General features: G+C 37.1%; 1 protein-coding gene across 6 annotated transcripts in view; it reads left to right on the top strand.

Annotated features, from left to right (window-relative positions):
- The first annotated feature begins 595 nt into the window (after nt 1–595).
- LOC101439939 (zinc finger protein 81) overlaps nt 596–6,000 on the top strand; it is a 98,947-nt gene continuing 93,542 nt past the window's right edge. Inside the window, exon 1 of one of the 6 annotated variants that reach the window (XM_058292221.2) lies at nt 596–771. The gene's annotated coding sequence lies outside the window, so the exon portion shown is untranslated. The remainder of the gene's footprint in view (nt 772–6,000) is intronic. The other 5 variants (XM_058292222.1, XM_058292220.1, XM_071213293.1 and 2 more) reach the window with 5 other exon arrangements.

Genomic DNA, 6,000 nt, shown 5'->3' with positions numbered 1-6,000 from the left:
TTCAAATTCCCCAGGTAATCCCCACAATCAAAGTGCGGGGTAATCTAACACTGATTTCTTGCGTTTTTCCCAGGGGTTTATTTTAGGAGGCCTTCAGCAATCCGGTTTTTTCTCCCCTATTCCCTCATGGTATGTTCCAGGAGACCAGCCTGATTTATCCCCCCTTCTCATCCTGTGGTATCTGCCAGAAAAGAGCCTCTGGCGCATATGCATTTTTCCAAGAGGACCTAGGTCTTCTTGAAAACAAAAAACAAAACAAAACAAAAAACACACAGATCCGTAAAATCCAGATCCAAACATACCCCCTCCAGTTAGCCCTTCCAGAGAAACGTCCCCACCCCTGTTCCCTGCCACCTGTGGGAAAGCTCCACTTTTCTACGCTTTGAGCTTAAAAGCATCCTTATCCTTAGTACGGAATGGACGCTCCTCCAACATGGCGTACCCCATAAAGAAGGGCTAACTGGGCGCGGCCATTGTTTCCCTCCTGACAACCTGCCAAGTGGTACTGAACGCCTCAGAGTCTACTGAGTAACTGCTCCATGTTTACTCTGGGCTGACAGCGACTTCGTATGTAGTTTTGCGCATGCGCAAAACCAGTAACTCCCCCTTCTCCCCGCAGCACAGGACCCCGAAACCCTGAAGAGGCGGTGTTAGGGGAGGTGACCGGAAGCGGCTGCGGCTGTGGTTCTCAGGCAGCGGTTTAATAGTTGTCTGGAGGATATCGACGATTCAGTGCTGGAGAGATGTTGAGGTGATGGGGGACGGAGGAGGGTGAGTTTTGGGGAGTTCTGTGTGATTAGTGGTGGAATCGTTTTTCTAATTTTAGGTCGATGTTTCGCTCATTTTTCAGGCATTTTTTTCTAATGTAAACATTAAGCTCTTAAAATTCACGCTAAGACACACATGGTTTGGTGCATTATGTTCCAGTGTTTACTAAGAGTTAATTTTTCTTTGACCCACGAGTTATTTAGAGGGGCGTTTTCAATTTCCAAAAGTTTATCTTTTTAGTGGATTTCTAATATTAGTTTTCTATGCTCAGAGAAGTGTCTACGTGAAGCTCATTCCTTGAAATACGAGATTTACTTACGGCCTAGTCAGTGGTGAATTTTTATAAATGTTCCTTATATAACTTGAAAATAATATTTTAGTATTTAGTTCATTGTGTCGTACATAATTGGTCCTTTTGGTGCCTACTTGTTCTATTACTGGAGAGTGGAGAGGTAAATTCTGTACTGTGATGGTTGTATGTTCGTTTCTCCTTGCTGCTGTCCGTGATCCATTTTTGATTTAATTTTTGTATAAAGTGTGAGACTTAGGTCGAGATTAATTTATTTGCTTGTGGATGTCCAATTATGCAAGCGCCATTTGTTGGAAAGGCTATTCTTCCTCCAATGAATTGTTTTGCGCCTTTGTAAAAATTCACTTGGCCGAACTTGTGTGAAATTATTTATGGATTCTGTATTCTCTCACCTTGATCTGTGTGTCTATCTCTGCCAGTGCTACCACACTATCTTGGTTACTGTACCTATGTGAGAAGTCTTGAAATCGGATAGAGTGATTCCCCCACCTTCTTCGTTTTCAAAAGTGCTTTGGCTCTTCTAGGTCCTTTCTTTGCCTTTCCATATAAATTTTAGAATAATTTTGTCTTTCTTTACAAAAGATCTTGTTGGGATTTTGAGAGGAATTACACTGAACCTTTATATTAACTTGGGAAGAATTAACATCTTTACTATATCAAGTCTTCCAATCCATGAATACAGTATATCTCCCCATTTAATAAGATATTCTTTGGTTTCTTTAAACAACGTACTGTGATTTTCAGCATGAAAGTGCTATACATGTTCTGTTTAGTTTATAACTATTTAATATTTTTGCAGTGGTTGTAAATGGTATTGTCTTTTAAATTTTGTTTTCCACGTTTGTTTCTTATATATAGGAACACAATTGAATTTTCTGTGTTGATCTTGTATCCTGTGATCTTTTTATTGGAGAAGTTGTAGGTTTATGGAAAAATCATACAGAAAATAGTTTCCATATACCCCACCCTATTATTATTATTTTAAATATGCCCGTTTTTATTGCGATGTGGCCATTTTTGTGAGGGTGGGGAGAGTTTGGTCTCAAAAACAATGTTACATTTAAGGCTCTTCTAAACAGAAATTGCCACCCTGACTGATATGCAAAATATCTTTAGTGTCGCAAGACACACAACTACACTTATTCAGTAGTGTATGCTCAATGGGAAAAAAAGGCATTAACAACAGTTATTTCTTTTAAGAAAATATGCAAGTAACATGGATGAACACTGAGGTACTAGGATTAAGTTGATGGTTCCATTAATGCAATTTAACTGGCATTCTTTTTGGGGGGTGTGGTGGGGTTAAACTCATTACCAAAAATTCCTTGCTTTATTTGCTTTCAACGCATAGTATTGTATCTGTGCTGCCATGTCACAAACATAGGCTTACCAAGGCAGGTGAGGTGTATGAATGCTTGGAGCTTCACAGAATACTGAAAAATGTTTACCACGTGGCCAGTGGATAATGCTTCGAGGCATTCATTTATCTTCTTACCCTTTGCAGTAGGTATCCTAAGCTATTCATGTTGACACATTCATTGTAGTGTTTGCTGCAAGGGAGGCATACAACCAGTTGTTTTGGCTAGAGTATGAAGGAAGGCATTCCCTGGGTTTTATATAAAAGTAACAGTATTAAACAAATCTAATGGCCATCACTGACAGGTTGCTTAAATAAATAACTCCTTTGTTCATTGCATTGCAAGGGCCCAGTGGGAAGGGAGAGAGAAAAAAACTAATACTATTCCAATTGACTGAGCTGGAGAAATGGAAGCTTCTTAAGATCTAGATGGCACTTGACTTTCATTTTTCCTTACGTAAAGGAAATTCATATTTATGTGATTAACTTTAGTTTGTCATTTCTTCACTGTTTTACATAATTCAGTGGTTATAGTTCCTAAAAGTATCCAACTACTGGATAAAAATTTTAATCAAACATTAGTTTTGTTTTTTATCAAACATGCAATGGTTTTGATTGCCTTGACTGAAAACATCAATTGACTGTCATGTTGCATATGTATTTAAGTGGGGTAAATGGAAAACACCTCGTGAAACTGTTGAAGGTATGCTCTTGCCTTACTCGACTCAGTATGCCCAAGATTGCTATTCTTATTCTAAATGTTTGTTCCAAGGAGTTCCTTTTAGTAGCATAGTGCATTTCTTTAAGGTGAAATCTAAACCAGGTGCAGTGAGAAAACATTTCTTTGAAGGGTATTAGCTCAGAATTTACTGACATTTGCATATAACATATACTATTTTAAGGTAAGTGTATTTCACACATGACCAAAAACAGACTTATGAAACAGCTAAATCTGTATATTTCCTATATAGAGTAGTAGGAATTCTATGACGTTAGGTCCAACCATGTATTTTATGCATTTAAATACTAACCTGTGTGCAGTTGTTTCTGGTTACTACTTGCATGGTATGCTTTCCCCCTCATTCTTTCACTTTAGCCTACTTATGTCTTTGAACTTAAGGTGAATTTCATAAACAGCATATAGTTGAGCCATGCTTTTTAAAAAAATAAAAATAGATTGCCTATCTCTGACTTTTGACTGGAGTTCAATACATTTAGATTTAAAATAACTATTGATGATGCAGTTCTTTCTTCTGCCATTTTGCTATTTTGTCTTATATCCCTTTTGACCCTCAGTTCTTCTGTTAATACCTACTTCATGATTATTTTATTTTTTGTATTGTGTCATTTTGAGTCCCTCCTCATTTCTTTCTGACTATATTTTTTAGATATTTTCTTTATTGTTACCATGGGGTTAAATATTAACATCTTAAATCTATAACAATCATATTTGATTCAAGACCAACTTAACTTCAGTAACATACACATACACTGTTCCTATACCCCTCTATCCACCACCTTTTATAATACTTGTTACAAATTATATGTTTGTACATTGCATGTCCAAAACCATAGATTTATCATTACTTTTATGCATTTGCATTTTAGCACCTGTAGGACGTAAGAAGTGGAATGACATACCAAAATTACAATACAGTAATACTGGCAATTATAGTTACCCATGTAGGTTACGTTTACCAGAGGTTTTTATTTCTTTATGCTGCTTTGATCCACTTTTTGGTATCCTTTCCTTTCAGTCTAAAGAACTCTCTTTAGCATTGCTTGTAGAGTAAGTCTAGTGGTAATGAACTCCCTGATCTTTTGTTTATCTGGGAATGTCTTTATCTCTCCCACACTGTTGAAAAAAGTCTTACCAGATATAAAATTCTTGGTTAGGAATTGTTTTCTTTTAGCACTTTAAATGTTTTGCATTGGTGTGGAACATTTGTTACAATTGATGATAACACATTTTTATAATTGTACTATTAATTAAAGTCCATGGTTTTACTTAGGGTTCATTGTTTGTGTAGTGTAGTTCCATGGATTTAAAAAAAAATATTCTGCTACCATATATACAATCTAACACTGCTCCATTTAATCATATTTAGATATATAAATTCATTGCTGTTAATTGCATTCTCAGTGTTGTACTATCATCGCCACCATCCATTACCAAAACAGTTCCATTCTTTCAAATAGGAACCCTGTACATATTAAGCCTTAACTTCTCATTTCCTTTCCTCACCCCGGCCCCTATGCACTTGTCATAAAAAAAAAGAGTTATAAACAAAATATGTTTATACTGTCTTTCATAATTCCTATGTAGTTAGCAGTACTCTTTAATTTTTAGTGAGGAGTTGAGTTACTGTCTAGTATCTGTTTGCTTCAGGTTGAAGGACTCCCTTTTGTATTTCTCGAGGGGTGGGTGAAAAGTCAACTGTTAATCTTGCTTAATTTCCCATAAATCTTTTTTCTTGCTGCTTTGCATTTGATTCTATGATGAGTCTAGGCATAGGTCTACTTGAGTTTATTCTATTTGGAGTTTTTGACTTTTTGAATATGTAGATTAATATTTTCCATCACATTTGGGAAGTTTTGGACCATTATTTCCTTGAATATTTTTCGGCCTTTTTCTCTTTCTTTTCTCCCTCTGCAATCTCTATTATGCATCTTTTGGTGATGCCTCATAAGTCTCAGAGGCTCTGTTCATTTTTCTTCCTTCTTTTTTCTGCTCCTGACTGGATTTTTTTTTTTGTATCTTTTTTTGTTTGTTTTTTTGTCTTTATTTTTTTTATATTACATTAAAAAAATATGAGGTCCCCATATGCCCCCCACCCCCCTCACCCCACTTCTCCCCCCATAACAACAATCTCCTCTATCATCATGAGACATTCATTGCATTTGGTGAATACATCTCTGAGCACCGCTGCACCTCATGGTCAATGGTCCACATCATAGTCCACACTCTCCCACATTCCACCCAGTGGGCCATGGGAGGACATGCAATGTCTGGTAACTGTCCCTGCAGAACCATCCAGGACAACTCCAAGTCCTGAAAATGCCCCCACATCTCATCTCTTCCTCCCATTCCCTACCCCCAGCAGCCACCATGGCCACTTTCTCCACACCAATGCCACATTTTCTTTGATTACTAATCACAGTAGTTCATGCATAGAATATCAGTAAGTCCACTTTAATCCATACTCTATTCCTCCATCCTGTGGACCTTAGAATGGTTGTGTCCACTCCACATCTATATCAAGAGGGGGCTTAGATTCCACATGGATGCTGGATGCAATTCTGCTTTCAGTTGCATGCAGTCTTGGCTCCCTGGTGTGGTGGTTGACCTTTACCTCCATGTTAGATGATAGATATTCTTTATGTACCTATATTCAAGTTTGCTAATTCTTTCTTATACCGTCTCAAATTTCTTGTTTAGCCCTTCTAGTGAATTTTTCCTGTCAATTATTGGACTTTTCAACCCCAGAATTTCCATTTGGTTATTTTTAAAGACGTTATCCCTTTATTGATATTCTGTATTTGGTGAGACATGATTGTCATACTT

The sequence above is a fragment of the Dasypus novemcinctus genome, chromosome X (genome assembly GCF_030445035.2).
Source record: "Dasypus novemcinctus isolate mDasNov1 chromosome X, mDasNov1.1.hap2, whole genome shotgun sequence".
Taxonomy (NCBI): domain Eukaryota; kingdom Metazoa; phylum Chordata; class Mammalia; order Cingulata; family Dasypodidae; genus Dasypus; species Dasypus novemcinctus.
Note: the sequence above shows the minus strand (reverse complement) of the source record. Positions and strands in the feature narration are given on the sequence as shown.